Genomic DNA, 24,173 nt, shown 5'->3' with positions numbered 1-24,173 from the left:
TTCTTTGATGAAGTGTCTGTTCATATCCTGTGCCTATTTTTCAATTGGATTATTTACCTTATCTTGTTGTGGTGCTCAAGTATTTTATAAATTCTAGATATAAGTCCCTTATCTGACATGCCATTCCCAAATATTTTTTCCCAGTCTATTGTTTTACTTTTTACCATGCTGGAGAAGTTTTTGGATGTGCATAGGGATTTGATTCTTAGAAGGTCCATTCATCTATTTTATCTTCTCCTGGTTGTAGATTTTTCAGGTTACTTTTAAGACTGTTTATGTTGTGGATTAGGACTACTAGAGTTCTTCCAATCTTTTCTTCAATGAAGTTTATAGTCCTTGGTTTTAGTCCTAGATCCATGATCCACCTTGAGTTGGTTTTTGTATATGGAGTGAGGTGTGGATCTTGCTTGAGTCTTCTGCAGATATTTTTACAATTTTGCCAACTCCATTTGTTAAAAAGGCTGTAATTTCCCCACTTCACTGATTTCATCTCCTTGTCAAAAATCAGTTGACCATATGTAGATGGGCTGATTTCTGGGTTCTCAATTCTATTCCTTTGATCTATGTGTCTGTCATTGTACAGTACCATGCTGTCTTAACTACCACGGCAGTGTAGTAGGATTTGAAATCAGGGAGTGAGATGCCTCCTACCTTTTTTCTATTTTTAAGGAGGGTTTTGCTTATTAGGGGCTTCTTTCCATTCCAAATGAAACTGGAGATTACCTTTTCCTTCTCCTTGAAGAATGGGATTGGTATTTTTATTGGGATTGCATTGAAAGTGTAAATTGCCTTTGGTAGTATTGCCATTTACACAATATTGAGTCTTCTTATCCATTAGCAAGGGATATTCTTCCACTTCTCCAGGTCTCTTTTTGTTTCTTGTAGTAATGTTTTGTAATTTTCTTTGAACAGATCCTTTGTGTTTCTGGTTATATTTACTTCCAAGTATTTAATCTTGTGATTTGCTATTGTGAAGGGTATTGTTTTTCTTAGTTCAGGTTCTGTATTCTTTTTGTCACTGTAGAGAAATCCATCTGATTTTTGTATGTTGGTCTTGTATCCTGCTGCTTTGCTGAATTGGTCAACTACATCCAATAGTTTTCTTACTTAGTCTTTAGGGTTTTCTAGGTATACTATCATATCATCTGCATAGAGGGATAATTTTACCTCCTCTTTGCCAATTTGGATACCTCTTATTTCCTTCTCTTGTCTCATTGCTATTGCTAAGACTTCCAATACAATATTGAATAAGAGAGATGAGAGTGGGCATCCTTGCCTAGTTCCTGTTCTTAAAGGGAATGCCTTTAACCTCCCTCTGTTGAGAACAATGTTGGCTCTCTTGTGATGAATTTTTAAGTTCTTGTACCTCTTAACCTATACTATCAATTCTTTCCTCTATTTTTTTGCATTTTCTTTTGTATCTATTCAAGTTGCTTCTCATCACTATGGGGTGTTTTTTGTTTTGTTTTGTTTCTTTTTTTATTGTTGTCTCTCAGGTATTTGCTCTCTTAATGACTTCCATTGTTTCTTCCAGCATTTGCATCTTCTTCTGTAGCTGTTCAAATAACTCCACATCAACACATTTCTTCTGTTTTTTTCTATCTGGGGCATTCATTGGCTCTGTTTTTTAGGAGAAGGTTTATTTTGCTTATGCACAATGACTGAGGCAGACTGCTGATTTCTGACATTATGTGAGTCTTTTCTTAGTAGATACTAGGTTATTGTAACTATATAATACCCAGGGTATGGCCATATTTTGTGAAGGACCTGTGTATTGGTACTCCCTTCTTGGGAAAAACAGTTAACCAGAAGAGAGATGGCTGTTGCCCTGCTGAAACCACGCCTCCACCTGGCCTCTTCTGATTGAGTTTAAGAAATCCCATATAATGTAACTAGACAGTAGTGTTTCATCCAAAGTACCTGTGATATTGGTGCTTCTGGCATTGGACAGTAGGGGTGGCAGCTGGGTGGTCTCAGGTGGTGGGAGCAGCAGTCTAGTGCTCTGGGCGTGATTGCAGTCTAAAACTGCAGCTCCTCAACCTAGCAGTTAGTGGTACTGTCTCTGGGCAGAGTGTGAGTGTGCCTGGGTTTGGCTGCAGCCTTTAGCAGATACTGGGGAAGCGGTGACTAGAAGATGTTCCTGGGTTAGCCATGACACACAGGCCTTGGTGTCCTGCAGCAGAGCAATGATACGGTCTTTCCATCTTCTTCTGATGCTTCTTGTGCCATTCGATGCTCTGCCCTAAGTATCCTTAAGTACTACAACTCAAGTCTTAAACTTGTTCTTCATTTCCTTCAGCTTAAGAAAGGCCAAGTGAGTGGGCACTAAAGATTCATTAACATCAGGCATTCAGATGACACAGCCGTGCTTGATGAAATTGAGGAGGACACGAAGCATTTGTGTCAGTAGTTCAAGGATTGCAGCTTTCAATATGGACTGAAGTTCAACATCAAGAAAACAAAGATTCTCACCACTGGGCCAATTGGTAGCATTATGATGGATGGAGAAGAGATTGAGATTGTTAACAGCTTCAGTTTGCTTGGCTCCACAATCAGTGCTCTTGGTACTGGCAGCCAAGAAATAAAAAAGTGAATTGCATTGGGAAATCTGCTGTCAGGGACCTCCCCAGAGTACTAAAGAGCAATGATGTCAGTCTAGAGACTAAGGTACACCTGATCCAGACCATGGTCTTTGCAATTACTTGCTATGCATCAGAGAGCTGGACTAAGGATGGTAGAAGAAGAATCAATGTCTTTAAGTTGTGATGCTGGAGAAAAGCATTGAATGGACTTACTAATGGACTTACCATGGAGTTATCACTGACTACTAAGAACAAGCAGATCTGTCCTGGATAAAGTGAAACCAAACTGCTCCTTGGAGGCAAGGATTTTGAAGCTCTGCTTTACATATTTTGGGCACGTTTCCAGGATGGACTAGTCCTTGGAGAGGTACATCATGATTGGAAGGGTTGAGGAACAGTGCAAGAAAGGAAAATCCTGGATGAGATGGATTGACCCAGTGTCTGGGATAATGGGGGTAGGTGTGTTTGAGACAATAAATTTGGCTCAAGATAGAGCAGGGTTCAGAGCAGTTGTACATACTTTTGTTACAAGTCACAAGCACTCAATGACACATGACAACAACAGTAACAACTACTGTTACCAAGGTTTAGCACAGTATTTAGAAAAGCTTTTATTAGGCGCTTCCCAAAATGGATTAAAATACCTTCAGCTGAAATGTACAAGTAGAAACAAGCACTTGGTAGAAATGTTATCTGGAAGGTTGATTCCAGTCTGTTATACTAAGACTTAAGTTTTAAAATGTGACCTAGGTCATATTCAGTTGATGAGTGCTAGCATGTTATCAGTATAACATAGACATTGTACTGGATCATTAATGACTTTTCCAAGCCCTTTGATGTCTTATACAATCAAGAAACAGTGGATGAACAAACTAAGTATCATTGAATGCTGCCTCCCTTTGACAGAGGATATAGTCCAGTGTTCAGTCATTCCAGATTCTTAATTCAGTTTGTCTACATCATCTTGGAAGATGCACATTTCCCAGTTCTTCCCAAGTATTGTAATTTTTATAATTTAGTATCCTAAATCCTTCCTCATACTTTCTTCTGTCAAAATGCATCTTTTAAAAAAATATAAAATAGGTTAAGTCTCCTATTAGCTCATTAGATATTTGACATTTTAAAAATTCTTATAGTGTTCTCATATTGTTACTGGTTTTATTACTTTACTAGTTATCACTTGCATGTGTTTTAAGTAATCTTCCTCTAACTTGATATTTTTCCTATCTTATAACAAAACTCTTTTTTATTGACTTAGGGAGTTGGACTTGCACTAGGATTCTAAATTCTGAGTGCACATCATAATCACCTAGGGAGCTTTAAAAAAATCCAAATTCCTAGGGCCTACCTCAGGGTTTCCCAGGAACAGGGCCTGTGAAATCGTGTTTATAACAATTTCCCTGGCTGGTTCTTCTGTCACTGGCCTCGCACCAACAGTAGAACTGTGATTTGGAATCACCAGACAGATGACTTCTAGCTCCACAATTTTAACATGCCACCTGCTTCCCCTACAATATAATAAGATACTTTGTGTGGAGTAGGGAAGCAGGAAGACAAGCATTTTAATGCTAAAAACAACAGGTTCTTCCAGTGCAATGAAATGTGTTATAACCATAGACATAAGTATCACAAGTTCTTCACATAGCTAGTTCTCAAGATTATTATGTTCATCAACCTATTTTAAAAGGTGAGCTTATCTTTCAACCAAAGAGAAACTTAAACTGATTAAGAGCATTCTGAAGGCGAATGCAAAATAGAATCAGAACATCAATCTGTGACTATTTTCAACTATGTGAACTCCCCATTAGTGTGATACATTGACATTATTGAAAAGCTTTACTTGTGAGAGTTGTGGATGGAGTAGAAACGGAGTTGTCAGTCAGTATCGATGAATGTTAATTTTACAATTAGTCACCAATCTGGGATTTGGTCAAGTTATCTTACGGCTCTTAATCCTAAGGCCTTAATTATAAAATTTGTTTCAAAGGCTTTTTGGATAATGTCTGCAGGCACATCTCGAACCTTCCTTATTAAACAGGGATCTGAGTTTCTAGAAAGTTATCCACAAGAGTGAAAGGTTTTCTCCATCTTGTACTAAAGCAGAAATAGGCACCTGGGCTATAGGCCTCTTGCTGTTGAATCTTGATAAGAGAAATGCCAGGAGATTTGAAGAAAGAGAATAAGAAAAACCTGATATAAAAGCTGTGCTTCAGTACTTTCAGCAAATTATAGGATATTTATAACTCATCTCAGGTTGTCTTGTGTAGGCAGGCTCGTTGTAGCAGAACAGAGATAAAGTCTTCCCTTGCGTACTTTGGATGTCTGGTAATACAAATTAAAAACAGAAATCTCAACTGAAAAACTCAAGGATGAAAAAGCACTCCTTTTAAACATTTCCTTGAATTGACGAGGCCTGTTCAACACCGGGCCTGAACCACAAATGAGTGGAAATCTCATCAGAATTATAAGTGATGCATTTTGTAGCCAAAGGCCATTGCAGGTTGTAGCCACTGGCCTTGAGTTGGTCCCATTCACCTGGACTTCTGGCCTCAAAGCCTTTAGGACGCAGACTCAAACAAGAATTATATTCTTGAGTCCTTTTCTTGGATAATGAGTACACACAAAAGATCATGCTTTATTGACCACATTTCTGCAGTTAAGGGAGAAAGCTGAAGATTTATCCAGACAATTCAAACAAAAATAATGTGAGAAAGGTCAAGGGCAAGGTAAGAAGCAGTACCTAATAGAAATCAGAAACTCTGTTCACTCCGCTCCGAGCAAGCGGTAAGACCAATGCAGAAAATTTTCAGAATTCTTAAATGAACAAACTGAATTGAAACTTTCCATAGTCTCTATGCTACATCTTGAATGAGAAATCCTATGAGTAGCCATCATGTTTATGATTTTACAGAAGTCACTGAAGCCATAAAATTGAAAAGAAGAAAAAGAATGAAATAAGAGGGCTAGAAAAGGCAAAGAATTTTATACATATGTACGTCTTTTATATATTATATATAACAAATATTGGAAACAGGTAAAACAATTGACCATTTTTTAGTCAATAAAATGAAACAACAAATACTTTGCTCACTTTTGCTACGCCATTGTTTGTTCCTTCTAATTTTAGTCATCTTTTCTTTGCTTATATTACCTAGCACATAGTAAATGTGTCATTTGTAGGACAGAGAGAATGCTTACTTGCTAATTTTGTAAATTATTTTACTTTCATGAATAAGTATTATTTTCATATAGTCTGAAGATGAACCTTGCTTTCTGGAAGTGAAGATTACTTGAGGTATTTGTTGCAGAAGATCAAGGAATGGATTTCGGTATGGATTGCATCTTAATGTCAAAAAAACTAAGATTTTTACCACTGGACCTATAGGCAGTCATGATGAATGGAAACTGTCAGCAACTTTATCTTGCTTGGATTCACAATTAACACCCTTGGAACTACCAGGAGTCTGGAAATAAGGAGATGCATTATACTGGGAAAAATCTTCACTTAGAGGCCTCTCCAAATTATTGAAGGGTAATGGTGTCAGTTTGAGGAATTATGGGTGTCTGATTCAGGCTATAGTCTTTCCAATCACTTGCTATGCATCTGAGAACTGGACAATCATTAAGGATGACAGAAAAGAATTGATGCCTTTGTCTCAAAATAATTTTGCATTAACTTAATGAAAAGGTAACCTATTTGCTCTATCAGGTTTTTCTCAGTAGTATCTTGAGATAAAATCATTTTACTGACTACTTTGAATATTTTCTGTGAACTCACTTAGCACAGACACAGTGTTCTCCCTATTTAGGAAAGTTCTTACATCCCCTTAGTCACTCTAGCCTGCATTCTTCTAAAAAAGCAGAAACATATTTCTTGTGTCTCTTGATTCTGTTATATCATAATGAGTATACAACATTAGCCTTCTATGAAGTAGAATACATTTACAGTATTTGAGATGTACAGTCTCATTTCAATCTCAGCACAAACTCATGATATATTTATCATCGTATTGCATCATAAATATTGTTGAAACAACAGTACAAACAATTGTGTGATTTATCCAAGGCTTTTCAACTGTTGTTGGGGACCATCAAGTTTATCCTGCATCATATAGACTCCATATGACAGTAAAATACTGATCATTGGGTTTTCTTAGTTGAAATCTTTACAGAAGCAGTTCTTTTTCAAGTGGGGCTGCTATTTACATTCCAACTGGTATGTCAAAAAAGTGTGATTTTAATTGAATCTTCAATTACCAATGATTACTTGGTAAGATTCATAAAACACTTGTTTAGCCTAGCTAAGGCCCTTATTTATTTATTTACAAGTGGCAAGAAGCTGTGCTGCAGTCCCAAGGGCACACAGTTTGAGGCCACCAGCCGCTTCACAGGAAAAGGATGGCCAATCTCCTCCCGTGCGATTAACTGCCTCTGAAAACCCACTGTATGGTGAGTTATGGGTTGGTTCCAACCCGATGGTACACAACAACAACAACTTTAAATTTATTAAATATATTAGCAAGAGATAGTTAGATTTTTAGCAAGTGAAAACAAAGCATATAATACATTGAAGTTGGGAGTGGGTGGGCAAAGATAAGAATTGATTTGTTTGGTTTATTATTATAGGGGAAAGTGGGGTTGTATATGCTCAGGGACAATGCAACTTAAGGATTATCACTTTTTCCAACATGTACTTCTCTCCTTTTCTTGCCTTTTGCTTTGCACCCTAGCTTTAAATGCTCCCCCCCTCTCCTCCCCATCCCTGTGCCAAACTTCCTTCCTTGGTGGGAAACAAGGCTTGCAGCAGGATCCTTGACTGGTTTGGGCCACAACCTTGGATTTATCAGCTGTGGCCAGAAGAATAGTGTTCTGAAATGCACAGCCCCCACTTGGACCTTTTTTATCCCCCCTTTAGCCCCTTCTGGAAGCATGCCATCCACTTGCCTCAAAAGCAGAAATATTTTGCAGCCATTGATCAGCATCTTCAGCTGTGGGGCAATATAAGAGGGAGAGCTGCAGCGAGATGTACCCAAATGAAGTCCTGGAGATGGAGCCAGAGTTAAAGATTTTGCTGACTGGATGAATCGAGAAAAAGATGACTTGTGACTGCAATGAAGACAAAACTTACTGGATGACTGAGGCAATCAGAGGCTTATTGTGTTTGTGTTGCTGGTTTGAACCTGGACTTTGACTTTTGACTGAGAAGCTGTCTAAACTAATTGAGAAACTGTGTCTTGTTAGTCTGGTTTGGGACTGCTGAAGTAAACCTCAACTTTCACTGTGTTGTATCCTTGCCTTCCCCTCCTCAATCTATTTATTTATTAAACCCCACACCTGTGAGTAAGGTAACATCTGTGAGTCAATTTGCAATGAACATCAAACACAGTAATTAGCAGAAGTAGGTATGGGGTGGGGGTGGGTTGTCTGAACTTGTGGCTTTTATTTTGGTACTGTGGATATATTGATGAGGACACTTCTTAGGAGTTAATGGAAATCAAACTTGGCCATTCCCATATCGTCTTTTCTCCTTTTACAAATATGCATAAGGATATGATTTTTAGAAGGTCCCATTCATCTTTTTTTATCCTTTCCTGGTTGTAGGGTTTTCATTATGCTTAGAAGTCTCTTCATGCCATAGATCAGGGCTTTTAGAGTTGTTTCTAGTTTTCCTCTGATGAACTGCATAACCTTTAGTTTTACTTCTAGGTTCTTGATACATCTTAAATTGGTTTTTGTATATGGTATAAAGTATGGCTCTTGCTTCAGTTTTCTGCAGATGACTGTGTGATTTTCCAACATCATTTGTTCAAAGAGATTGTCATTTCGCCACTTAACTTTGTCTCCTTATCAAAGATCAGTTTACCATAAGTAGATGGGTTGATTTCTGGGGTCTTGATTCTCTTGCACTAATTTATGTGTCTGTCACTGTACAAGTACCATGCTGTCTTGATTATTATGTCTATGTAGTAGATTTTGAGACCAGGTGATGATGACTCCTGTCTTATTTTCCTTTATCAGTAGAGTTTTACTTGAGCAACAATAGAAAAGTTCAACAGTACAGCTGACAAGGATGTAGATAGGTTAGAACTCCCATACACTGTTGGTAGGAATGTAAAATGGTACAGCCATTATGGAAGGCAGTTTGGTGCTTTCTCAAAAAGTTAAAAATATAAATGCCATTTGATACCCTAAAGAAACTAAAGCCATGAAATAAAGAGATGTACACCCATGTGATTCACAATACTAAAGAGTAGAAGTAGCCCCAAGCGCCCGTCTACAACAGCAAAAAACTGTGCTACATTCAGACAATGGAATATTATGGATAACTAAAAAATAATGAACTTTGAAAATACTACACAACATGAGTGAATCTGGAAGACATGCAGAGCAAAATAGCTCAGTCACAAAAGGACAAATACTTCATAAGACCACAGTTTGAAAAAAATAGAATGGGGTAGGGGAAGAACAGGAAAAGAAGGGTATGAAATTTATCTTTCAGTATGACTCCTCTAGCCCTTATTTGCTGTTGCTATGCAGGTGGCTGGGACTATGTGAATGGGGTGTGCTGACTGATTCCTAATGAGATTGACTACCATTTCCACAAGTGGATTGGCCAGTATAAACAAGCTGTAAGAAAACTGGCTAGTCTTGCTAATAAATGTAAGAGTTCTATCTGCAGATATGGAATTCTTCTCCCACCAGTTGTTGTTATGTGCTGTTGAGTCACCTGGAACTCATAGCAACCCTATGTACAACAGCCCTAAAACCTGCTCTATCTCTTGCTAATCTTAGTATCTCCGACACATCTATCACCATTACTCCAGTGACTGAATCAATCCATCTCATCCAGGGTCTTCCTTTCCTACACTGTCCCTCCACCCCGCCCCCCCAAGCATGACGTCCCTCTCCAAGGACTGATCCAGTCTTGTAACATGTCCAAAGTAGGTAAGACAGAGCTTCAGGATCCTTGCCTCCAATGAGCAGCCTGGCTTCACCCTCTCCAGGATGAACTTGTTTTTTCTCCTAGCAGTCCAAGGTATATTCAATACTCTCTCTAGCACCACAGCTCAAAGGCATCAACTCTTCTTCTATCTTCTCTAGTCATTGTCCAGCTCTCTGAAGCATAACAAGTAATTGAAAAGACCATGGCCTGTATCAGGTGCACCTTAGTTGCCAAACTGTCCTTGTTGTTTCTTGGTACCTTGGAGAGGTCTCTGACAGCAGACTTTCCCAATGCAATTCATCTTTTAATTGCCTGGCTGCTGGTACCAAGAGTGTTGATTGTAGAGCCAAGCAAACTGAAGCTGTCAATAATCTCAATCTCTTTTCCATCTATCATGTTGCTGCCAAACGGCCCAGTGGTGAGAATCTTTGTTTTTTGGTGTTGAGCTTCAGTCCATATTGAAGACTGTAGTCCAATGTCTCCCACCAAAGGAGATGGAATTCTAAGCCCAGCCAGAGAAGAGAGATGTCCCCCAATCCAGTGAAATGTAAGGCACACTTCAGAATGGTAGCAGCAGCAATGGCCGAATAGGAGAATTGGATATGATGGGACTTTGTTGGGGAAAAGCCAATACTGACAAGATTGAGAACTTTGTTGGACAATTGTGGATGGAGGTAGCCAATGTTGGTAAGACTGAGAATTTAGGGACATTTACAGACTCAAGGCTGAGGTGCCTGAGTGCATATTTTGAGAGTTGTCTTTCTATATAATGTTACTAATCTGAATTATAACCTTTTAACTCTCCTGGTATGGTTCTGTGTAGTGTGTGAACTATCACTTCAGATTTTGGACCCAGCCAAGTAGTAAGATTGATGTTGAAATGAATGAAAGGAGGCATGGGAGTGTAGGAGATAAGTCTTTCCTCATGGGAATTGATTTTGTGTTATTGATGCTGTGGGTGGGGATGGAATCTCCCTGTGAAGTTGGTAAAGGTCAGATATGGCTCTTCCCACGTGCCCCTTGCTCTTTTTACAAAGGGATAGACAATGAACACTACACTGGAATAGGTGAATGGAAAAAACTATCAGAAAGGATTGTATAATTAGACATTATGTAAGTGGCAATTAACAATATGGAACAAGATGTTCATTACATAAGTGAATTGGGGGAGGAACAGGGAAGAAAATGTGTATCAATGAATAAATGAAAACATAATTTTCTGTAAACTTTCACTAATGCAACAAAAACAAAAGGTAAAAAATAGTAATTAAAAGTAATTTGAATCGTTTTGAAGACTTTTGGAATATGTTCAAGATGTCCAGTTTATAATTCTCAGCAATGCTTAAATGTTTCTCCATTCTTTTTTATTAATTAACTCAATAATAATTATTGAGTATTTCCTATGTGCCTGACTTGCTTCTAAGTTATGAAGATACAGACTAAATAGAATAGAAAAGATTCTAATGCTTATAGAGCCTGTCTTGTCCTATATCTCTAAGCCTCCCCTTCACCACTGGTACTTAAGTCACAAACACTAACTGACTCTAAGGCCAGCTAGCTAGAGCTTTTGACTTCCATGGCCTCTTCCTCTCGTTCAAAATTTTCATTACTCCTGTAGGTAGTGTAACTAAAAATTAAGCTTTTTTTACTCCTTTCAATTTTCATTTTTTTCCCTATAGAGTACCTTAGTATTTACTTGACCAATAAGGAACATTATGATAAATAGAGAAAATAATAAATTGTCAAGGACTTTATTTTGCTTCTAATTATAGTCAATGCCCACGTAATTAGCAATCAGGAAATCAAACAATGTATTGCACTGGGTGCAATTTCAACAAAATACTATCTTAGAAGTTTAAAGAGCAACGGTATCACTTTGAGGACTAATATGGTCCTGGCCCAAGTCAGGGTATTTTCAGTTGCCTCCTGTGTATATAAAAGTTGGACAATGGATAAATAAGAGTGAAGAAAAATTGAATTAAGGTATTAGTAAAGAATATTAATTATATCACAGAATTCCAGAAGAACAAACAAATCTGTCTTGGAAAAAGTACAGCCAGATGTTACTTGGAAAATGGTGAGACTTAATATCTTGTACTTTTGATGTGACATCAAAGGAGTCAAGTCCTTAGAAAAGGATTTTATGCTACTAAGTAGAGGGCCAGCAGAAAAGACTAAGACCTTAAACAAAATGGATTGACACAGAATCTGCAACAATGGATTCAAACGTAGTAATAATTGTACAAGATTGGGCAATGTTTGTTTCTGCTGTATATAGCTTTATTGTGTGTGGATCATAACAAATTATGGCTAACATTGAGAAGAATGGAAATCTCAGAACATATAATTGTGCTCATGTGAAACTTAGACTAAGAGGCTTTTGTGCAAACAGAGCTAGGGGGGTGGGGAGGAAAGAGGGGGCAAGGAGAAAAGTGAAACAATGAATGAATGGAAATCCAAAGTCTCTGTACACTTTCATTAAAATCACTTTAAAATTTAAAAAAAAAACACAAAAAAATTAGGAAAAAGGTACGCAGCGTTGTATCCTTTCTCTGTACCTATTTAATCTGTATGCTGTGAAAATTATTTGAGAGACTGGACTCTATGAAGATGAATGTGGCATCAGAATCAGAAGAAGACTACTCATTAATAACCTTTGTTACACAAATGACATACCTTGCTTGCTGAAAGTAAGGAGGACTTGAAGTACTTGCTACAGAAGATAAAAAAATGCAGTCTTCAATATAGATTGCTTCTCAACATCAAGAAAACAAAAATCCTACCCATTGGACCAAAAGACAGCATCATTATAGATGGAGAAAAGATTGAGACTGTCAACAACTTCTTACTTGTATCCACAACTAAAACATTTATTACTAGTGATCAGAGATGAGGACACATACTGCCCTGAAAAAGTCTGTAGTCAAGGCCCTCTCCAAATTATTAAGAAGCAGTAATGTCAGTTTGAAAACTAAGGTGTGTCCGACTCAGGCCATGGTCTTTTCAGTCACTTTCTATGCATCTGAGAGCTGGAAAATGACTAATCATGGCAGATAAAAAAATTTAATTACTTTGAGTTGTGGTGTTGGAGAAGAGTACTGAATATCTCATTGACTGCCAAAAGAACAAACAGTACTATCTTGGAGAATGTGCAGCCAGAGTGCTCCTTTGAGGCAAAGATAATGAAGCTTCATCTAACATACTTTGGGCATGTTGCAAGGAGAGGCTACTCCTTGGAGAAGGGCATCATGCATGGAGGAGCAGCAAAAGAGAGGAAGACTCTTGACCAGGTGGGTCGACATGGTGATTGTGGCAATGGGCTTGAGGGTGTTGGAGACTGTGAGGAAGGAACACAGGATAGGACAACGTTAATTTTTTTTATAGTGTTGCTGTGAGTTGTACTTGACTCATTGCCACCTAACAAAAACAATAACATGAGCAGAAACAAAGTTGTGAGAAACACACCCCCACAACCCCCCACACCCCTTTGATATTTACATCTAAAATCTATTTGGGTGTTGGTGAGAATGGGATTGGGAGGAAGAAAGAGCTATAGTGCTAAAAATGGCTTTTCTTCTAGGTAGGGGGAGATGTATGAGGGAAAGAGAGAGGAAAGCAAACACTAATAGATATACTTAGTTGGCATATAAATACATTGCATTTTTGGAAAGTGTTAATCGGTATTTTAGAAACTAAAAAGGTAAAGGAGGGAAGAGGAGGGAAAAGCAACTTCAAGAAGACAAAGATTCTCACCACTGGGATAATTGGCAGCACCATGATTGATGGACAAGAGATTGAGGTTTTTAACAATTACAACTTGCTTGGCTCCACAATCAACACTCTCGGCACCAGCAGTCAGGAAAATCAGAAGACGGATTACACTGGGGAAATCTCCTGTCAGGAACCTCTCCAGAGTAGTGAGAAGCAATGATGTCACTCTAGAGACCAAGGTGCACCTGATGCAGACTGTGCACTTACTTTGCACCTACTTGCTATGCATCACCAGAAAGCTGGACAATCACTAAGGATGACAGAAAAGGAATCAATGCCTTTGAGTTATGGTGCAAGGACCACCAAGAAAACAAACAGGTATGTCTTGGAGATGATAAAAGCAAGTTTCTCCCTGGAGACTAGGATTTTGAAGCTCTATCTCACATACTTTGGGCACATGGCCAGGAGGGACCAGCCATTGGAAAAGGATATTAGGCACAGTAGGGTGGAGGGACAGCAGAGGAAAGGAAGACCCTGGATGAGATGGATTGATATAATAAATGTGGGTCAATGTGGGTGTTGGAGACAGTAAGACTGGCTAAGAACAGGGCAGATTTCAGAGCTGTTGTACAAAAAGTCACTACGAGTCAGAGGCGACTTGATGGCACATCAAGAAGAAGAAGAGAATAGAGTGCAGATGAGGAATCTGAGGAGAGGAAAGAGACTTCAGATTCTAGGTGAACTCTTGCGTTGCCTCCTGATTTCTCTCTCTCTAAAAGTCTTGTGGGTTCTAGGGTAATGCAATTGTTCAAGCACTTGGACTAAAGCTGGCAGTGTAAAGCTACCCAGAGATGCCTCAGAAGCCACCCCTGGCAATCTCCTTTTGTAAATTCATATCCTTGAAAACTCTACAGAATAATTCTACTCTGCATACACGGAGTTGTCCTGAGCCAAATTTGATAAAAGGGTTTTTGAATGGTAAGGAATAGAGCTGCCAATCCCCAAGCAAGCAGTTCAAATCCATCACTTGCTCCTTGGAAGAAAGATGGATAATCTCTTTCCATGCAATATGATGTCTCTAAAAAGTTGCTAGAGGGTCAGCTATGAATTGGTTTCAACTTGGCAGAACATGACAACCACAGTTGGTTAAATACTGCAAAAATTTAAACACTGCAGAATATAGATTGTAGGTCAAGGTCAAGAAAAGATCCTCACCACTGGACTGAAAAGGCAACATTATGATAGCTAAAGGATTGAGATTATCAACAATTTCATATTACTTGGAGCCACAATCAAAACACTTGGTCGTAACTGTCAGGAAATCAGGAGATGTATTGCACTGGGAAAGTCTGCAGTCAGGAACCTCTCCAAATTATTGAGGAGCAATGAAGTCAGTTTGAGGATTAAGGTGTGCCTAATTCCAGCCATAGTCTTTTCAATTACTTGCTATGGATATGAGAGCAGGACAATGAATATGGGATGACAGAAGAAGAGCTTTTGTCTTTGAATTGTAGTGTTGCAGACTGCCAAAAGAACAAACCAGGATGTCTTGGAGAAGATGCAGCAAGAGTATTCCTTAGAGGCAAAGATGATGAAGATTCATCTCACATACTTTAGGCATGTTGCTAAGAGAGGTTATTCCCTGGAGTGGGACATCATGTTTTGGAAGGTGGAGGAGAGGCAAAAGAAATGAAGATCCCCAACCAGGCAGATTGATATGGTGACTGTGGTAATGGGCTTCAAGGTGTCGGAGATTGTGAAGATGGCATGAGATAGGACAGTGTTCCAGTCCATTGTGCATAGTGTCACTATGGGTCATACTTGGCTCGACAGCACCTAGCAACAACAACTACAAGTGACCATAGTGTACATTTATCTTATCACTGTCTCTATGCCACAAGCAGGAATTCATTTTGGCAAAATGTGTGGTGACAGAAGACAGACAGAAACAATGTGTAAGTGCAAAAGGAATCATGAATAATAATAAAATGGTTTAAAATTATATTCCAGGCTTTGGGGCCATTGATATTTTTCTTTATTCTTATCTACATAACAGCATCATTTGGTTTCCCCAAAATTATAATTTCTTCTTCAAATATTCCAGAAGCATTTCAAGCAGTAAATTGGTGCATGCACTGATAAGATCTACAGCTTCTGAAACAAATTTTTTTTTGAAGTCCAAGAACGTTTCTTCCCATATACATTATAAATGTTTTTTCATTTTTAAAGAAGGTGAACTTTTGTTGTTTAAGTTGTTAGGGTTGAAAGCAGAACTATCTGTGAGGTGTTGTCAACAGCAACGTGAGAAAATTAGGTGTATTTTCAAAGAAACTTTTGATGAACCTGTGAGACTTGGGAAAAGATGTAATAATGCATTGTCTACAATTGAGTCACATAGAAGCTTATCACAGGGTTAGAAGAAACTGATGTGGAATTCATACAGGTATCAGGAATTTCTTTTTACTGGAAAATTTTTGCCGTTTTGGAGGTCCTTTGTAATTGAAAGACCAGAGTTAAAGTTAACAGGCATCTAAATCTGGCACTAGAAACAGTTGAGAAGATTTTTTAGAGTACCTGCCCAGAAACTTCATCATTGGATTTTCTGGGTATCTTCTTACTTTTGACAGATGCTTCACTCAAATTGAGGTTGTCTTTTAAATTGCTATCTGAAATGGACTGGCACTCCAGGTATATTGGCAGCATTTTTTAAAATCCACTTATTTTTTAAGAACATGTGAATTTGAAAAGGAGCATATATGAAAACTGTTGGATTAGGAAAGTTTCCTGCAGGGTGTATGTTCTATCTATAGCATTTGGCAAATAGTTAGCTGTCACTCAAAGAAGATAGCAAATGCTCAAGTTATTCTAAAATACTTACAGTCTGATTTATTTTTTCCAAGTTGATCTCCAAACTCAGCAGTTCATACTTGGAGGATGAGGAAAATGAAGGGAAGTGATTACACTGATTTAATTTAATATACATTAAATTTTTCATTGAGCACTAGAGAATTCTTTTGTAAAGAAGTCAAGCAAATGTTTACTATTAGCCTGCCAATTACCATTAGATGCAATGAGCTTAAGTGACGCTCTCAAGTCAGATTGAAACTAGCTGGGCATAGATTATTAATCACCTCTCATAAACAGTTTATAACACCATCAACGAGCTCAAGTGTGTCAGAGACAATGAAGACAGGATAGTACAGGGTTCAGACCTGTTCTTTATGGGATCCCTCTGAGTCGTACTCGATGGCATCCAACAACAACATAAGCAAGTTTCCATTTATCCGTATTTTGGACCGTGAATAACCAAACATGTGACCTGCTATGCTAGCTGAAGCTGTCAGTCAGAAGTTAGCGGGGTTAAAGGATTTGAGATGGGTATATTTGGAGTTATTGGATCTGGAGGAAGTGAAAACCTGTCATGGAATAAAACAGAGCTAGAAATCACTTCTTTTATCAACAAATGTTCCTTCACAGAAGGGGTTTCACTGAATAACTCAAATGGACACAGTTGATTGTCTATAGTTTTAAGCTTAGTTCTCTAAAGAAGGGCAAACAGTGAGATATAGATAGATTAGATAGATGATGATGATGATGATGATAATAATAATAATAAAATAATAATAATAGATCAATAGATAGATAGATAGATAGATAGATGATAGACGAGATAGAGATATACAGAGAAAGAGATTCCTCTTCTTTGGTTTTTGTTTCTTTGTAAGTTATGCTGGTGGAGCATTTTTTTCTTTTTTCTTCATCCACCAAATTTAATCCACAGTGTATGTCTTATTCTATATTTTATTTGCAATACACATAATGTCTGAACATCTACTTATTTCAGATTGAACTTTCCTTCCACTATTTCAATATAGGAATTAACTATCAATTCTTCTCTTGCTCTCCCTGCCATCTCACCTCAATTCCCATAACTATCCTGTTTTATAACTGTGATCACATATGGTATTTGTCCTTTTGTGATCAAGTTATTTAACTCAGCAAAATATCCTCCAGAATCAGCCATGTTGTGTGGTGTTTCATGTTTTTCAATGCTGCGTGAAATGTGTGTGAATATAGCACAACTTATCCATTTGCTTGTTGATTAGGACTTGGGCTCAATCTCTCTCGTCACTATTATGAATAAACTGCATACATATGAAGTGCATCGGTTTGTGTCACAGCTCTGATTTCACTAGGGTATATTTCTATTGGTGGGATAGTTGGGTAAAATGGTAATTCTATTGTCAACTTTTTGAGGAAGTGACAGGTTGTCTCCCATGGTGGCTCTGCCATTTCACATTCCCAACTGCAGTGCATGACAGTTCCACTCTCCACATCCTTATCAACAACTGTTGTTTGCTATCCTGTTCAACTTTGCTGTTGTTGCTGAGGTGAGATTATATCTTACTGATTTGTGTCTCTCTAATAACTACATCACACACAGCACAGGCCTGATTTAGGGTTGCATTCTCTCTCCATACCTTTTCAAACTGTATGATGAGCAAATTATCCAAGAAGCTGGACTCTGTGAAGAGGAATGTAACATCAGGATTGGAGGAAGACTCATCAATAACCTACATTATGCAGATGAGGCAACCTTGCTTGCTGAAAGTGAAGAGGACTTAAAGCACCTGTTGCAGAAGATCAAAGATTGCAGCCTTTAGTATGGATTGTATCTCAATGTCAAGAAAACAAATATTCTTACCTCTGGACTCATAAGGAGCATCATGATGGATGGAGAGGGAATTGAAACTGTCAAGAACTTCATCTTGCTTGGATCCACAATTAACATCCTGGGTACCAGCAGTCAGAAATAAGGAGACACACTGCTCTGTGAAAACCTGCAGTTAGGGACCTTTCCAAATTATTCAGGAATAATGGATGTCAGTTTGAGGACTAAGGTACTTCTAATTCAGGACATAGTCTTTCTGATCACTTGCTATGCATCTGAGAGTTGGATAATTGAATAAGGATGACAGAAAAAGAATTGACACCTTTGAGCAATGGTATTGGAAAAGAGCACTGAACATCCCATGGACAGAGAAGATATGTCTTGGAGAGGATACAGCTGGAATGCTCTTTGGAAGCAAGAATTATGAAGCTTCACCTCACATACTTTGGGCATGTTGCTAGGAGGAGCTATTCCTTGGAAAGGGACATGAAGCTGGGAGAATAGAGGGTCGGCGAAGGAGATGAAGACTCTCAACCAAGTGGATTGACACAGTGACTACTGCAATGGGCTCTTGTGTGTCAGGAAGTGTGAGGATGACCCAGAACAGGACTGGGTTCAGATCTTTTGCTCATAGGTTTGCTTTGACTTGTACTCAACTCGTTGGCACCTAACAACAATAACCAGAGATTTTGAAAATTTCTTCATGTGTTTGTTGGCATTCTGAATGTCTTCTTTAGTAAAGAATCTTTTCACATATTCGTCCTCTTTTTTTTTTTAACTGGCCAATTGTTTTATTCATTTATTATGGTGATATATAATACCCTTTGTTACCACATGTGTTGCAACTTTTTCTAATTTAAATCTGTGGCCCTCAGGCCTGGTTTTAATTCTTTTTGGTCAAATATTCTTCTCGGTCGTATCGCACTGGACTGTCCATTTGCTGTACAGAGGTAACTCATGATTGCTGTGATGCTGAACACTGTGACACTGATGTTTCAAATGTAAAAATGGTTACCCATGGAGGACAGTATTTAATGCAGCTCTCTACTTGAAACAAGCTTGAAAGCAGGAGTGACATCCAGCTCCAAAATGGCTAGCCTCTGAAAACTCTATGAACTTTGAGAAATGATGAAAGTTATACAAGTGTTCAGGTCTTTTGTTCATAGGGTCGCTATGAGTCGCCTATGACTCGACGATACTTAATAACAACAATGTTAATGCTGAAATATGATGAAGGCACAACAGAGATGGAAGGAACCTTTGACAATGATAAACTGCTGAGTCAGTGTCTATGTCTAGAATTCTTTCTTTGTGAAATAATGCATTTTCCTAATCGGGATGGGTGTGTTAGAGGCCATGCGATTGGCACAGGATAGAGCAGGGTTTAGGGCTGTTGTACATAGGGTCGCTAGGAGTCGCAAATGACTCGACGGCACCCAACAACAACAACAAAAACAACAACAACAACACTGATGGCTTTTATTACTCTAAGTCAAACGGACCATAATTAATAAAACAATCCAAGAATGTTGAGAGCCTTGGAAGATTCAGTTGTTGAAACCACTTTTTCAGTGCTAGAAGTTACAGTGATGATGTGGTGTTTAACTATTCTATCAAAGATGAAAACTGTGTGAGACAGCTTAGTTGAGAATGCTGTTTTAGAGCACGAATCAAAGCTTGGCTGTGTGATCTGGGATGAGATCTAACAAACTTCAGTGTCACTTATTAAATTGGGCCAAAAGCAACCTTTATTTCTCAGGAGTGCTTTCAGGATAAATTCAATTATATACTTTTAAAGTGCTTTTAGAAGAAAGCTATGTCATGAATTCAAATAATGATAGGTTTGCTGACAAGTCTTTATATCCACATAGAAACAAAAGGCTTCTAATGTTTCCTCTCTCTTGAGTCTACAGAGTAATCATGCTTGTATGCTACTATAAATTCAATGGTAGTAAAGGGGGGTGGATTAAGGATCTTATGGGGAAAATAATTATAGAAATTTACTCCCTGGACCCATTCCAATTACACTCAGACCAAATGTCTCATATAGGAAAAGAATGTTACAAAAGATGTGTTGCGAAAACCTGCTGTCAAGATTTCTCCAAAGGTCTACAGAGCAAAGATGTCAAATTAAAGACAAAGGTGTGCCTGAGCCAAGCCATGACATTCACAATTGCTCACTAGAAATATAAAAGTTAAATAATGAATAAGGAAAACTGAGTAAAAACCAATGCCTTTGGATTGTGATGTTACTTAAGAGCGATGTATATGCCATGAACTTCCAAAAGAAAAAATTATTCTGTCATGAAGAAAGTGCAACTAGGATAGTCCTTAGATACTAGGATGGTGAAACTTTGCCTCACATATTTTGGTCTTGTTGCCAAGAGAGGCCAGTCTTAGGAAAAAGATATCATGTTGGGAAAGGTAGAGGGTCCAAAAAAGAAAAGAAGGCTCTTGTTAAGATTCATTGATACAACACTGTGCTTGAACATGGTGATGATTGTGAGGCTGGTGCAGAATAGGGCAAGGTTCAGATGTGTTGTTTATAGAACCACAATGAGTTGTAGTCAACACCACAGCCCCTAACAACGTTACATGCATCATTTTACACATACAGAATTTCAGAACCAATTTCATTGGTAGATGAATCAAATGTTCATCCTGAGACATCACGCAAAAAAGAATGCAAAAGAATTTTTTTAAAACAGAAAAGAAGAGGTTATAAGTCAATTGTTTTAAGAGAAGAGATGCAATGTGCTTGTGAATACAAAGCAAAAAACTAAATGCACTGTTGTTAAGGCTATTTGGATTCCTAGTAATCCTTCAGAACCTTTACAGGAGGAAACTACCTGTCTTTCTGTTGTAGAGAAGCTAGTGAATTTGAACCACTGATTTTTTTTTTTGGTTAACACTATAACATGTAATGCATTAAGTCATTAGAGCTTCTTATGTCTGTGGATAGAAGGATTCAACTTGCTACATGCTAAATTTTTATGAGCAGAAAAATGGATTAATATAATAAAATATTATACAAGTGATGTTATTAGGTGCCCTGGAGTCAACTACCACTCAAAGTAACTCCATTAACAACAGATTAAACTCTTACTCTACCTTGCTCCACCCTCACAACATCCATCACACTCAAGTCTATTATTGCAGTCACTGTGTCAATCCATCCCATAAGGGATCTTCCTCTCTTTCAATGATCTGTTTTTTCCCCCCAACATTACTTTAGGAAAGTAATGAGTTTCTTTAGGAGAATTTGCTATCAGGGATCTCTCCAGAGTGCTAAAGAGGAACAATATCATTCTAGAGACCAAGGTATACTTGATCCAGGTCATAGTCTTCTCAATTGCATCTGAGAGCTGGACAATGACTAAAGATGAAATAAGAAGAAACAATGCCTTTGAATTGTGGTGATGGAGAAGAGTATAGAACATACCATGAGGTCTAATATAAAAGACAGATATGTCCTGGAGAATCAAATTAGCTTGCTCCTTGGAGGCAAGAATCTTGAAACTCTGTCTCACATACTTTGGGCATGTTGCCAGGAGGGATCAGTTCTTTGAGAAGGGCATCATGCTTGGAAGCACAAGAGAGAAAGATCTTGGATCAAATGGATTGACAAAATGACTGTGGCAATGGGGACAGGGGTATCATGGACTGTGAGATTAGCTCAAAATAAGGCAGGGTTCAGGCCTATTGTTCATATGGTTTCTACGAGTGGTAGTCTACTTGATGGCACATAGCAACAACAGCATTCTAACAACATCCAAATCACATAAGGTCCTAGCTCACAGAATGTACTGTGGATGGTGATTAGCACATATATGTATAGTTGTTGTTGTTATGTGCTGTCGAGTAGCTTGCGACTCATAGCGACCCTATGTACAAAAGCCCTAAATTCTGCTCTGTCCTGTGCCAATCGCACCATCTCCAATACACCCATCCCAATTGCCCCAGTCACTGAATCAATACACCTCACAGAGGGTCTTCCCCTCCTGCGCTGTCCCTCCACCCTCCCAAGCATGATGTCCCTCTCCAAGAACCAGCCCCTCCTTACAACATGTCCAAAGTATCTTAGATGGAGCCTCAGAATCCTTGCCTTCAAGGAGCAGCCTGATTTAACCCTCTCCAGGTTGAATCTGTTTGTTTTCCTAGAAGTCCATGGTACCCTCAATACTCTTCTCCAGCACCACAGCTCAAATGCATCAATTCTCCTTCTATCCTCCTTAGTCATTGTCCAGCTCTCTAATGCATAACAAGTGATTGCGAAGACCATGGCCTGTATAAGACGCATCTTAGTCTCCAGAGAGACACCACTGCTCTTCATTACTTTGGAGAGGTCCCTAACAGCAGACTTTCCCATGGCAATATGCCTTTTCATTTCCTGGATACTGGTGCCAAGAGTGTTGACTGTGGAGCCAAGCAAACTAAAGCTTTGAACAATCTCAATCTCTTCACCATCCATCCTGATGCTGCCAGTTGGCCTAGTGGTAAGAATCTTTGTCTTCTTGACATTGAGCCTCAAATCCATATTGGAGGCTGCAGTCCTTGACCCTCTGCAGCAAGTGCTTCAGGTCCTCCTCAGTTTCAGCAAGCAGGTTCGTGTCATCTGCATAACGCAGATTGTTGATAGATATTCCACCAATCTTGACCCCACATTCCTCCTCATAGAGCCTAGCCTCCCGGATAATCTGTTCGGCATACAGGTTGAAAAGTATGGAGACAGGCTACAGGCAGGGAAGAGGGGCACCAAGGGACCTTGAAACCATCGGCCCACATCTTCAGGTAAACGTGGAGTCCCCCAAAGCCGCGTGAGATCGCAGCCCTTGCGCCAAGAAAAACCTGGCTACAAATCCGTTCTGCAGCACACATCACCTTTGCTCAGAAAGTATTGCCACTGAACTTAAGAGACACTGGTCACAGCATAAGAAACTGTTGGAAGCCGACGTATTTGGAATCATGGAAGCCAAGGAAGCTTCAGATATAAGATATCAGATCAAGGGTGAGACAATGGGAGATGGATGTTGAAGGGAAAGGGTAGAAGTGGATGGGTATCCTGGTGGATGGGGGAGCAGGGAAATAAGTGAGTAAAGACACATGTACCAAGGGCAGGGACAACACTGATACGAATGGTTAACTCCACAATAAGGGATGTATCTTTCACTTTTCTGTAAAATGCTAGTCTGTCTGATACTTCTCTAAATCTGAACAGTCAGATTAAGACAGACTAGGAAGAAGGATTGTCGACTACTTTTCCGGGAATGTGTTTGACATGCAGGTTTGCTCTGTCCCTGGAGTGAGGCTAGCCAGCCTGGGCCTAGGGTTTGAACCAGGAGGTGGCCTTCAGCCCAAAGGGCCCTCTGGCCTTCCAAAATGGCTTGCCTCCGGAAACTCTATGTATGAACAGTGCTCAGGCTGTTCGTTCATAGGGCCGTTATAAGTGGTCTATGACTCGACGGCATTAAACAACAATAGCAATGACGACGACCAAGAGAGAGCTACATTGGCCTAGTGGAAGGAAGCTGTGATACCAAGCCGAAGGTTGGTGATTGTCATCTGTGGCCCTTGGCCAGGTTCAAATTGTCTTCCTGTCAAACATTCTTCTAGGTGGTATAGCACTGGTCTGTGCTTTGCTGTACAGAGGTAACTCGTGGTTGCTGTGATGCTGAAGCCTGTGATAGTGATGTGCCAATCGTGGTAATGGGCACCCATAGTGGACAGTGTTGGCTGGAGCTTCCCGATTAAATCAAGCCTGGAAGCAGGAGCGGCATCCACTTCCAAACTGGCTTGCCTCTGACAACTCTATGTATGAACAGTGCTTAGGCTGTTCATTCATAGGGTCGCTATGAGTCGTCTACGACTCAACGGCATTAAACAACAACAACAACAGGAAGAAGGATTGGCCATCTACTTCTGAAATAGCAGGCCTCCGAAAACCCTATGTATGTATATGTGTAGTACTTAAACTTAATGAGCAGGATCTATATTCCCATAAATCAATTGTTGTTGTTGTTGTTGTTGTTGTTGTTGTTGTTATGTGCCATCGAGTCGTTTCTGACCTATAGCGACCCTATGCACAACAGCCCTAAACCCTGCTCTATCCTGCGCCAACCGCACCGCCTCTGACACACCCATCCCAATTACCCCAGTCACCGAATCGATCCATCTCATAGAGGGTCTTCCCCTCCTGCGCCGTCCCTCCACCCTCCCAAGCATGATGTCCCTCTCCAAGGACCCGTCCCTCCTGGAAACATGTCCA

Source organism: Elephantulus edwardii, unplaced genomic scaffold (assembly GCF_000299155.1).
Source record: "Elephantulus edwardii isolate Elephantulus edwardi_28Jun2011 unplaced genomic scaffold, EleEdw1.0 scaffold00069, whole genome shotgun sequence".
In the NCBI taxonomy this organism is placed as follows: domain Eukaryota; kingdom Metazoa; phylum Chordata; class Mammalia; order Macroscelidea; family Macroscelididae; genus Elephantulus; species Elephantulus edwardii.
The sequence above is the reverse complement of the archived record's forward strand: the minus strand, read 5'-3'. Positions refer to the sequence as shown.